Here is a 13,085-nt window from a genome sequence, read left to right as displayed (position 1 = left end):
AACGCTAGACAAGCATTTGTGTAAATGTATCATAGCCTAGCATAGCATTATGCCTTGCTAGCAGCAGGCAACCTTGTCACGGAAATCAGAAAAGCAATCAAATTAAATCGTTTACCTTTGATGAACTTCGGATGTTTTCACTCACTCCCAGGTAGACAGCCAAAGTTCATTTAGGCGAAATAGCTCCGTTTGTTCTTCACGTTTGGCTGAGAAATCGCCCGAAATTGCGGTCACCACAACTTGAAGAATATTCCAAATTAGCTCCATAATATCTACAGAAACATGGCAAACGTTGTTTAGAATCCATCCTCAAGGTGTTTTTCTAATATCTATTCGATAATATATCCGTTGGGACAATTCGTTTTTCACTAAGACCTAATATATCCGTTGGGACAATTCGTTTTTCACTAGGACCGATTGGAATAATGGCTACCTCTGTATTTTACGCGATAAGCTCTCTCGGAGCCACCATGTGACCACTTACGCAATGTGGCCGCCTATGGCTATTCTTCAACAGAAATGCGTAAAAATATTCACAATGCTGTAGACACCTTGGGGAATACGTAGAAAGCCTAAACTCGTTGATGGTCCATTCACAGCTGAATAGGGAGTCATTGGAACGCAGCGCTTCCGGATTGGATTTTCTCAGGCTTTCGCCTGCAACATCAGTTCTGTTATACTCACAAATTACCATTTTAACATGGTGTGTGTGCTATGCTAACCAGCTTGCTAACATGTAACGTTAACATAATGGCCAATGTTCTTGCTATTCATGTGCTGAAAAGTTAGCATTCTTTTTTATAAAGGGCACTTGTTAACTTACCCAATAAATATTTATACCGTGTAGGTTACCAAGTAGGTAAATAACATCCTAGTGGTTGTATTGTTTTAAAGGCGATACTCACCTTTTGCTAAGCTATTCAGCTTGGAAAGCTGTTGAATGCCAGTAGAGGAGTTGCCGAAGCACGGTCTTGATCAAGCCACTTTCTGAAATGTGCCGCCGCCTATAAATTGCCGCTGAGTTCTAAAATAAATTGTGCTAGTACGACAAGGCTTAAGTAAATAAAAAATATGTTTGATTCTAAACATTATACACTTTTGTTTAAGAATTCATTGATTACTAGAATTACAAGGGGCAAGTGCTAAACCAAATTAAGTTTGATCTATATCACCTATCATTGTGCAAACAAGGAGCAAACTCTACACAAACATCACACAACGGGACAGGTGATCTGATGCATTCAAGTGTTTTTTTTTATAGTTAATCTCTTTTATAACCAATTGTAACATTACACATATTACTTTCACTACATTGACCTCACCAAACACAAATTGTTAGATGGCTGACCATGAAAGCTTAGGCCCAATATTAGGATCGCTAATACATGTGCATGCATAGAGAAATAGTATATGTCAATCATTCTCCTACAGTTTACTCAGTTAGCAGACGCTCTTATCCAGAGCGACTTAGTTAGTCTTACAGGAATAAGCAATAGGCCTACTTGCTAAGCAAGCAGCTTGGCCTTAGATACACATGTGTAGACCTTCATGCAGTAAAAACCTGTAACCCTCAGCTAACACAATAGTAACCCATAGCCCATACAATTGACACAGTTCATGCTATGTGGCTCCATATTCTTTAACATTTGCTGCATTGGTGTCAGAAATTACAAAATGAGATATTGCATGTGACGTTTGCCATCACAGAGAAAAAAAAATGAATTTATTGGCTACAAGGAATATGGGGGACGTCACTCCAACAAAGTTGCACCAATCAAATTCCATTTAAAAATAACGATAAACAAAATGACAATTGTGACAATTGTTGGCACCCCATTGGGATTCTTATTTATGAAAAAAAGATCTGTATTGTGGTCTTCCATGACTCCCTTTAACTGGGGTATGTTTCATCAATCACAATGTGGAAAGGCAAACGGTCACAAATTCAAAAATAAAAAAATGGTTTCCGCTATTAAATAGGTACACTATTAGAGCAATAATTAAGAAGTTCAAACCCAGACTCAAACCCACACAACAGTGCATGTGCACTGGAGGCAGTTGCACAGACCACTGATTTGACTTCTTGGTTCTGACTTAAAGTTAAATTAACACACAGGTCTTGTTTGAGTTTATTTGACTTATTAGTTCTGATTTGAAAGTTGACTGAACAAATTGTTCTTAGCGGATTCAAATTGTTTTTGTAAGTTAAGACAGTGTAATTAACTGTAGTTATCATAACTTGAAATGTTTAGTAAACACAACTTATCTTGGTGTTGTTGATTTGACTTATTTGGTTCTGACTTGAAAGTGAAATTAACACACAGGTCTTAGCTGATTTAACTTAATTTTGTAAGTAACATTTATGTCAAGATCTGTAGTTATCCTAACTTGATATTTAAAGTCAAAACAACTGTTGTCTTTATTTAGTTCATTTGACTTATTGGCTCTAATTTGAAAGTTGAGTGAACACATAGTTAATAGCTGATTCAACTTGATTTTCTAAGTTAAGACAATGTAATGATTTGTAGTTATTATAACTTGCCATTTTTCGTCAATACAACCGGGATCTTGTTTTAGTTGATTTTACTTATTAGTTCTGATTTGAAAGTTGACCGAGCAAAAAGTTGACTGAGCAAATTGTTCTTTGCTAACTGAACTAGAATTATTTTACAGCTTTTGTTGAGTTGAAGTCAACATGGAACACATTTTGCACATTTAGTTGACTTAAATAGATTAAATAAGTTATCTGACTTAATTGCAAAAACTCTTTTTACAGTGTACCATGTTTTTTGTAGGATGACAATGTCTGTATTTTCTTTGGTGAAGTCCAGGTTCCTGCTATTTAGGCCAAACCCAGATGACCTCAAGCCTTGGATACTCCAGGATGAGATAGTAAAGGCTTTATGTTCCATAAAGGGTCCAATGTTGTTGGTCATGTGGTTTGGCCTCAGACCGGTAAGTGTGAGCAGAGCCTGCTGAGCATCTGGTACATGCCATTGGCTTGGGCTAGTGTAAGAGTGAGGGTTGGGACTGTTTGCCTGCTCACAGCCTGGGCGTACATGTGACTTCCAGGTTGAGGTCCTCTTTGCAGGAGTGGGGGGCATCTGGAGGCCTGGAGGGGCATAGGTCTGATCTGCGGGGGCCTAAATTAGGTGTGGGCATGGTTGACTTGGGGGGGGGGGGTGTTAATTGGTTGGGTTGGGGTTGTGGATGTGGCTGGTGGTGCTGTGGCTTGGATGTAGGTCCTCTCGGCGTGGGTCCTATGTGTAGGTCTGGGAGAGGTGTCTTGCTGGTCTGGTTGGGGTGTCTATTGATCTGTTGCTCCTGTGTGAAGTGTTGGGGCTGTGGTTGAGGTTGATGTTTGAACACCAAAGTTTAGACACTGTGTTTGGGAAAAAAAATATTTCCTTGTACATATTTCCTGTTTCAGGAGTACAAGGAGTACAATCTGTGGCTTGTGTATGTCCTCGTGGGTGTGGTGTCATTGTCAGGAGTGCTATCAGGGTGGCTGACAGGGGGTTGCTCAGAGGGGGTGGGATCCCCTGGGCTTGGAGTTCTTCATTTGTCTGTCCTGCTGTGATGTCGACGCTATGATCTGGGGTGGACTGTTCTGCTGTGGTGTCAAGACTTTTGTCGGGAGCTGAGGTGGGCTATTCTGCTGGCTTCTCTGCGGGGGTGGCCACCTCTCTAATGGGTTGTTCTCTGTCACACGCCATCCCCCTCACCCACCCCCCAGGAGTCTGATCCTCTCCTCTTGTGCTCTGTTGTTATCCTGCCCCTGCTCTTTTTCCTGTTGATGTTGTCTCACCACAGTCCAGAGTGTAGATATGTCTCTCTTCACCTCCAGCTCTCCAGGTATGGTTGAGGTGTTGTTGTTGAGCTGGACTATTTTTTGTGCTGACTGGAGTGTGTTCACCTCCTGTTCCAGCTCCACCTACCTTACCTCCATCTGGGAGAATTGATCCTATATTTCAATGAGGGAGTAGTACTCTATGCTGGGAGGTTAACTTTATGCTTGGGGTTGCTCGTCTCTGGGGTTGTATAACGAAGAGGTCAGATCTGACACGCTCGGGGTGGGGGTATCTTTCTCAAGAGGGAGCTTATCCTGCTGAGATATCCCTTTGATAATGTGAAGGTCCAGCTGGGGTTGCCCTGTACCATTACTGTTCCAGATTTGTACACATTCACTCTCTTTCGCACTCTCTCTCTCCCTCAATTCAATTCAAAGGGGCTTTACTGGTATGAAAAACATACAAGACAAAGGAGCTGATCGTGGACTACAGGAAAAGGCGGGCCGAATAGGCCCCCATTAACATCGTAGTGGTGTGGGTCGGGAGTTTCAAGTTCCTTGGTGTCCACATCACCAACAAACTATCATGGTCCATACACACCAAGACAGTCATGAAGAGTGCAAGATAACACCTTTTCCCCCTTAGGAGACTTCAAAGAATCGGCATGGGTCCCCAGATCCTCAAAAGTTTATACAGCTGCACCATCGAGAGCATCCTGACCGGTTGCATCACCGCCTGGTATGGCAACTGCTCGACATCTGACCGCAAGGCGCTACAGAGGGTAGTGCGAACGGCCCAGTACATCACTGGGGCCAAGCTTCCTGCTATCCAGGACCTATTTAATAGGCAGTGTCAGAGGAAGGCCCAAAACATTGTCAAAGACTCCAGTCACCCAAGTCATAGGCTGTTCGCTCTGCTACCGCATGGCAAGCGGTACCGGGGCACCAAGTCTAGGACAAAAAGGCTCCTTAACAGCTTCTACCCCCAAGCTATAAGACTGCTGAACAATTAATTAAATGGCCACATGAACAATTTACATTGACACCCCCCCCCCCCTTGTCCCTTTTGTACACTGTTGCTACTCGCTGTTTATTATCTCTGCATAGTCACTTCACCCACACCTACATGTACAAATGACCTCAACTAACCTGTACCCCCGCACACTGACTCGGTACCGGTGCCCTCGGTACTCTTCTTGAACTGCACTGTTGGTTAAGGGCTTGTAAGTAAGCATTTCACGGTAAAGTCTACACTTGTTGTATTCGGCGCATGTGACAAATCAAGTTTGATTTGATATGTTTACATTGCCAAAGCAAGTGAAATAAACAACAAACAAAAGTGAGAAGAAACAAATGTAACAACATCAACAAAAAACGATTCGAAATGAACGGTAAACATTGTACTCAAAAAACTTTCAAAAAGATAAAGACATTTCCAGTGTTATTTTATCAGCTGTTTTAGCAATGCGCAAGTAGTTTCAATGTTGTCTGTGCTCCACTGGTTGCCCTTTTCTCATGGCAACAGGCCACAAATCTTATCAGTGTGATTGCACATTGTGGTATTTTCGCCTACCAGATATAGGAGTTTATCAACGTTTGTGGGTCTGTGTGATCTGTGTGAAATATGTGTATCTAATGTGGTTATACATTTGGCAGGAGGTTAGGAAGTGCAGCTCAGTTTCACCTCATTTTGTGGACAGTGGGCACATATCCTGTCTTCTTTGGAGAGCCAGGACTGCCTATGGCGACCTCTCTCAATAGCTCTCTCTCTGTCCCTGACTCTAAGTTGAGGATAGGAGATGCCTCGGGCATGACTTCATAGGACAGGTGTTATTTGCTCTGCTGTCTCAAGGCTGTGCAGTTGAATCTTCAAAGGGGGAGATGGGAAAGATTACCGACATAAAAGGTTAGACTTGGCGTCTCTTTCTGTTTGGCCTGGACCTCCTCTCGCCTGGCTGCTGAGCCCTGGATAGCAAATGTCTACTTCTGACCGGAGGCCTATGAGCCCTGGCCAAAGGTAGTGGACTATATAGAGAATAGGGTGCCATTTGGGATGCATGTGATGCCTGTGTGATGAGCTAGAGGCCCGTTTGCTCACATGGTCCTGGTGGAAATACACACCCTTGTGCAAGAGATTGGTCACACACCTCGCTGTGTACAGTGAAGATTATTATTAGGAAGGAAGGCGGTTGGGGTGGAGTATCTGGGAAGGAAGGTATCCAGATTATAGTGGCTAAGGATTTTGTTGGTTGAACTGTCCCCTAAATATTTTCAAAGATAACTGAAGTCTATCAAATGTCTCTTAAGGTGGTAGAACTCCACTTTGTTTCCCTCTAACTCAACCCCTAATCAGACCTGTTTTTGATAGTGTAAACTCATACATGCATGCACATATGCAGACATACACACATTCACACACATTTGCATGTAAGGAAGTACAAGTCCGGAGGACACGGCAGGTGCGTGCTAGACATTGGTCGCTGCCCGTTTTACCTGAGGCTAAGTAGAGTGGATTCTCTCCCTATCTCGAATACAGTGAACAGAGCCATTGGATGTATCCCAAATGGCCCCCTATTCCCTATTTAGTACACTACTTTTGACCAGGGCCTCTGGTAAAAGGTGCTGCACTCTACAGGGAATAGGGTGCCATTTAGGATGCAGATTTACAGTCAGCAGAGAGAGAGAGAGAGAGAGAGAGAGAGAGAGAGAGAGAGAGAGAGAGAGAGAGAGAAAATCCTCTACCAGAAAACTGATATCATTGAGAATCTTGTCAGACAACTCTTTCTTTCTCTCATTCTTTCCTTTTTACCTCATCATTCATTCCCTTCTTTCACTCTTTCCTGTCCTCTGCAATAGATTGTGATGTCTTCTTTCTGTACCTCCATGTTGTTGTGTTCCCTTCCTCAACAATGACAGTGACGTGTTGCTGTACCTCTGTGCGCTGGTCCCTATCAGTTGTGTGTGTATACAGGTCAGTGGAGCGTGTGGCTGCATGGTGGGGGCCAGGCTATGGGACCAGACTACAGGGGCCAGGCCAGTTGAGGAGTGTCTTTGCCCAGGTCAGTGAACACCGTGCTGGGGGAGAGACCCAGAGAGAAACACCTGCCTGGCAGTCCCACTCCCCCCTCTCTCTCTCTCTCTCTCTCTACCCCCACTCCCCCTTCCACCCCTCTCCCCTCTTTTCTTCTCCCCTCCTCACTTCCCCCTCTCATCCCCTTCCTTCCTCCCCTCCTGCTCCACCAGCCTCAGCTGCTAACACCGTCAGGCGCCAGGAGGACATCTGCCCACCTCTGGGTAATGGAGCTGTCACTAATGTAGTCCGTTTACGCTTAGCCCAGCTTTGCCATTTATGTCTCTCTCACTCTCTCCCTCCTCCTCTCTTCCCCTCAAACTTCAATCCTTCCCTCTGAGCGCTGCCTGCTGCTCAAGAACTGTAGAACTGCTGTAACTATGTCAAGCTTTTCTCACCCTCCTCTCACTGCTCATGCCACTGTGCAGTGCAGTGTGTGTCGCTTAGGTTAGGTCTAACTTAGGCACTGTGAACTCCTGGAGATATTCTCTTCTGTTTTATGTTATATTTTATGTTATGCTATCGTTTTATGATTCAGTACTGATGAGAAACAAAGACTTTCAATTAATGTGACAGCCAAGGGAAATCCAAGTGCACTAAAGGGAATATGGTGCCATTTGGGATGTGTCCTGGGTCAGCAGCAGGCCAGAGACTGGGCTCCTCCACACAGGAAGACTGGGTGTAGTCATAAATTACAAAATTACATCTACTTGGCCTTTGGTACTTACATCCATCTATATTTGTTTTATTTAAATTACACTGAATAAAAATATAAATATGCTGAGGAATATTTATGTCTGTAATAAATCCCTTTTGTGTGGAAAAACTCATTCTGATTGGTTCATATAAGGAAATCAGTCAATTAAAATAAATAAAGTAGGTTCTAATCTATGGATTTCACATGACTGGCCAGGGGCGCAGCCATGGGTGGGCCTGGGAGGGCATAGGCCCACCCACATGGGAGCCAGGCCCACCCATGGCTGCGCCCCTGGCCAGCCATATGAAATCCATAGATTAGGACCTTATTTATTTTAATTGACTGATTTCCTTATATGAACTGTAACTCAGCTAAATCTTTGAAATTGTTGCATGTTGCATTTATATTTATGTACAGTATACTTGAAAACAACATAGTCCAAATGTGGTATGTACAAACAGTATGTATCCACTTACAGCTGGACAAAGCTACACATCATGACATGAGATGTGACAATATAAAAGCTGTGTCCCTGTGAGTGGGACTACTAATCATCAATGAACCTGAGAGAGGCTTTCATTAAACTGGAGGGCTCTTCAGAGTGCCTAACAGTCTCTCCTTCACACCAAGGCCATTGTCTGTATTCTCACATGTAGGCCTGGGAGACATTGAACCATTGTATCTCCTCTGCCATGGTTGTTTTTCTCAGTAAAGTGTCATATTATTATTGTGATTCTGAATGATAGCCACTATTTGGATTATCCACATATGTATTCATATGAAAATGAAATGGGAGAGTTTGTGCAATTAATTAAGTGTTGTGTCTGTGTTACATATTGTAGTGATGCTGAGTGTTTTTGGCATGTCGTTGTGTGGTTTATAATACAATTAATAACCTTTGTGCTATTCTGTCAGACAGCTCAGTGCTCAACTTATCTGGAAGGTGGAGACACTTTAAAGTCAGTGTTGATGAAGGGAAATATAATCGACAGTGCATGTGGAAGACTGTGTCTGATAAGATAAGGTAACACACAAGAGACAAGGAATGCATTTCTGCAGAATTACATGTCTCCAGCTGCCATCATTCGTTAACCTTCATATTTGTGGAAATGTCTGATTATAAGGATGAGATACAAGTGGAGGAATGTTGCATGCATGAGGTTCTTTCTTTCTATGTTTTATGACGTTTCATATTAGCAGCTAGAGACTGGGAGAGGAGACGGGAGCTCGTGGCTGGTAGAATGATGCACTGGTAATAAAAACGCGAAGGTAATGAGTAAATTGCATGTTTCATGGGGGGCTGTATAATATGGTAATTGCTACAGCAGATCGGGAGGGAAAAAACAGTAATCAAGCCAAGATGATATGGAGGATGGAATGGGATGGGACCAGGCAAAGCTAGGGGGAAAGCCACAAGGCACCATCAAACTGTCTCTCACTGTGCTTTACTAGCTCACTCTGACTAACAAACAACACTTTTGTCATGCCTCCTCTATCCTCTGCTGTTTTATTTTATTTTGTTTTTCATTACTCCGACAGTGGCTTCCCAGCTTGCACATTTGGTTCCTTGGAAGTTGTGGGAATGTACATTTTTGGTTTCCCATTGGTTCTGAGAACGGAAGTGGACATTTAGCCTGTTCTGGGAATGCACATTTTTAGGTTGCAGGGAGGTTCTGAGGACATAAATCATAGGTTATTTGAAGGTAATTAAATACCGTTCTGAGAACATTCTCTAAATGTTGTGAATGTTTTGAGTGAAATGTAAAGGTTATTTGGAGGTTTTTTAATAACTTCTTTCAATAAGACTTTAAAAAACACTGCTACCTTAGTTTCAGTTAACTGTTTTGATAGAAGTACCACAGAGAGTACACATGGAAATGAATTTGCTTAGGCATTAATCATGTAAGCACATGTATTTTTTATTGTGGCACGGTGTCAGTGAGATTCGGACATATGACCTTCTGTTCTCTATCCATTGAATTAGTACACTGTGCCACCATTTCAAAGGAAACAAGCACTCAGTTGTGGCCAATTAGTGGGTGCAGCCAACACACCTGAACACACTTAACAAGATAGAGGATAGAAAGAGTTTTGTTGACGCTGAGAAAGGAATGTATATGTTTTTAAATAACATTCTTAGAATGTTACTAATGTTTTCTTGTGTTTTTTTTATGGAACATTTTCTTAATATTCTGAGAACATGACTTTAAATAGAACCATGAGGAAACCTGCAGAAAACGTTACGCTGAAGTGCTGAAATTCCCACAGAAGAACGTTGTTCCTTAATGTTCTCTGAAAGTTCTAAGAACTTGCCTTCAAATTGAAGCATGAGCAAACCTGAGGAAACGTTAAATGCTGAAGTCATAATATTGTTATTGTTATATTGTTATCAGAATATTGTTTCTTAAAACCTCTCCCAATTAGACAGCAAATGTTCCTTTTGTTCCATAAAGATATTTTTTATATCCAAATACCTCCGTTAGTTTGATGCATTATGCCTAAGATTCCACCGGAAATAGCGGTCACGACAACGCAGACAAAAATGTCAAATTATATCAATAATATCGACAGAAACATGGCAAACGTTTTTTATAATCAATCCTCAAGGTGTTTTTCAAATATCTATTCGATAATATATAAACCGGGACAGTTGGCTTTTCACTAGGACCGGGAGGAAAAATGGCTACCTCTCTGTTTAGCGCAAAAATCACACTGAGAGCCAACAACTGACCACTTATGCAATGTGGACGTTTATGCTCATTCTTCAAAATAAAGGCCTGAATCTACATCTAAAGGCTTTAGACGCCTTAGGGAAGCCACAGAAAAATGAATCTGGTTGATATCCCTTTCAATGGGCAATAGGGACGCATAGAAAGACAAGGGTTTCAAAATAAGAGTCACTTCCTGATTGGATTTTTCTCAGGATTTCGCCTGCAATATCAGTTCTGTTATACTCACAGACAATATTTTTACAGTTTTGGAAACTTTAGAGTGTTTTCTATCCTAAGCTGTCAATTATATGCATATTCTAGCATCTGGTCCTGAGAAATAGGCTGTTTACTTTGGGAACGTTATTTTTCCAAAAATAAAAATAGTGCCCCCTAGCTTCAAGAGGTTTTAACGTTCTCTGAACAATTTGAGAACATTTGTTTAAATAGAACCATGAGGAAACCTGCAGAAAAAAACATGCTGAATTACTGAAATTCCCAATTCGTTCTCAGAACTTTATGTGCTAGCTGGTTATCCTGCACCATTCCCAGAACATTGTGGGAACCCACTGGCAACACCACATCATTTCAATGTGGATAATTGGGTAATTTTTGGTTGAGACGTTGATCAATGAGATTACAACCTACATCGAGCATACAAAACATTAGGAACACCTTCCTAATTTACAGTGGCACCCCCTTTTTGCCCTCAGAACAGCCTCAATTCTTTAGGGCATGGACTCTACAAGGTGTCGAAAGCATTCCCCAAGGATACTAGCCCATGTTGACTCCAATGCTTCCCACAGTTGTGTCAAGTTGGCTGGTAGTGGAACTCTATGCCGAATAGCTCGTTCCATCTCATCCCACACATGCCCAATTGGATTGAGATCTGGTGACTGGGCCGGCCACTGTAGTAAACTGAATTCACTGTCATGTTCGTGGAATCCTTCCTGGCAATCCTAGCCTTTTCCTACTGATAAAATATATTTGCAGATGGATAGACATGAAGGGATATACCTGATTGGCAATGATGTTCAGGTATCCTGTGGCATTGCTCCACTTTTATCAAGGGGCTCAATGTGTACCATGAAAACACACCCCACACCATCACATCACCACCACCAGCCTGCAATGTTGACACGCGGCATGATGGATGCATGTACTCATGTGGTTTTCTCCATACCCTAGTCCTCCCATCAGCGTGAAACAGCAGGAAGATATATTAATTAAACCAGGCAATGTTTTTCCAATTCTCCAGTGTCCAGTGTTTTCGTTGCTTTAGCTCACTTCAACTGCTTCTCATTTTTTGCTGAACAAAGTGGAACTCTGTAAGGTAGTCGACTGCCTAACCCCATTCGTGTCAAGGTGCGACGAGTTGGACATTATTTCATGGGTCTTTTGGGCACCAATGTTGTACTAGACTGTCAGTTGACTAACTGTAGCCCGTCTGTTGCTCTGCACTATTCTTGTCAGACTCCTTTGTCGTCTTTCATCAATGACCTGTTTTCGACCACACGCCTGGCGTAGGGCTGGATGTCCTTTGGGTGGTGGATCATTCTTGATACACACGGGAAATTGTTGAGCATGAAAAACCCAGCAGCAATTGCAGTTCTGGACACTCAGACACTCAAACGCCTGATACCTACTACCATACCCCGTTTAAAGGCACTTAAATCTTTTGTCACCCTCTGAATGGCATACAGTACAATACACAATCCATGCCTCAGTTGTCTCAAGGCTTAAAAATCCTTATTTAACCTGTCTCCTCCCCTTCATCTACACTGATTGAAGTAGGTTTAACTGGTGACATCAATAAGGGATCATAGCTTTCACCTGGATTCACCTGGTCAGTCTGTCATGGAAAGAGCATGTTCCTAATGTTTTATCAACCCAGTGTATAGTCACTCACTCAAAAAGACGGCCAAAAGTTTGTTGGATTTCCAATGTGTTATCACTACGCTTTACACCACCAAAATGGTGGTAAGATAAACGTAACTTTAGGCTATTTTCAGTATAACAAAAGTTAGGTAACACTTTATTTGGACAGTCCATCTGTAGATGCTCTATAGATTATCAGTAACATTACAACTAACTGTCTTCTAACCCTAGCCCTAATCCTAACCTTAACCCTTATCCTAACCCTAAACTTCACCTTTACCCTAGCCCTAACCTTTACCCTTATTCCCAATAAGGGATCCCCTATTCCCTTCCCCAATACACATGTAAATATTGGACTATAAATTGTGCCATCCTTTATTTTGCTTATGCTAAAATGTTTATTCTATTCTATTGAGCCACTTACGTTATGTTCTTTTTCTTATCTTTAATCATTTCTTATTGTTGTTGCATTGTCGAGAACGATGCATCGTTGGACGATGTATACCATGCGTATCCCGTACGACAAATAAAACTTGAATCATGAACTTATTCTAAACCTAACCCTAACTGTAACCTTAGCAAGCAGTTGCTTATCAACAGATATATTGTTGATAGTATGACCATCTGCAGAGCATCTACCATCCAACTATAAAGTGTGATATATAAATGTTATATTGAATTGAATTATATTGAGACTTGTTTACGTGCTGCTGTGCATTTTGTTGCCAACCTTACTTTGCTACCTGCCAACTTTACAGTTTTTACTTTTTAATTACCGTTTATATTTTTCGTTTTTCCCTCGCTCGACTTTTTTCATTCAACTTTTCATGCCAGACGCTTTATCTGGACGTGGTCTGTTAGGACCTCCTCCAGTCTAAGCTAAGTAGTAACACGATGCCTTCTAATTGCAGTCGCTGTACTCTGTCATGACGTTGGCCTCTT

The sequence above is a fragment of the Oncorhynchus kisutch genome, linkage group LG21 (genome assembly GCF_002021735.2).
Source record: "Oncorhynchus kisutch isolate 150728-3 linkage group LG21, Okis_V2, whole genome shotgun sequence".
Classification (NCBI taxonomy): Eukaryota; Metazoa; Chordata; class Actinopteri; order Salmoniformes; family Salmonidae; genus Oncorhynchus; species Oncorhynchus kisutch.
The sequence above is the reverse complement of the archived record's forward strand: the minus strand, read 5'-3'. Positions refer to the sequence as shown.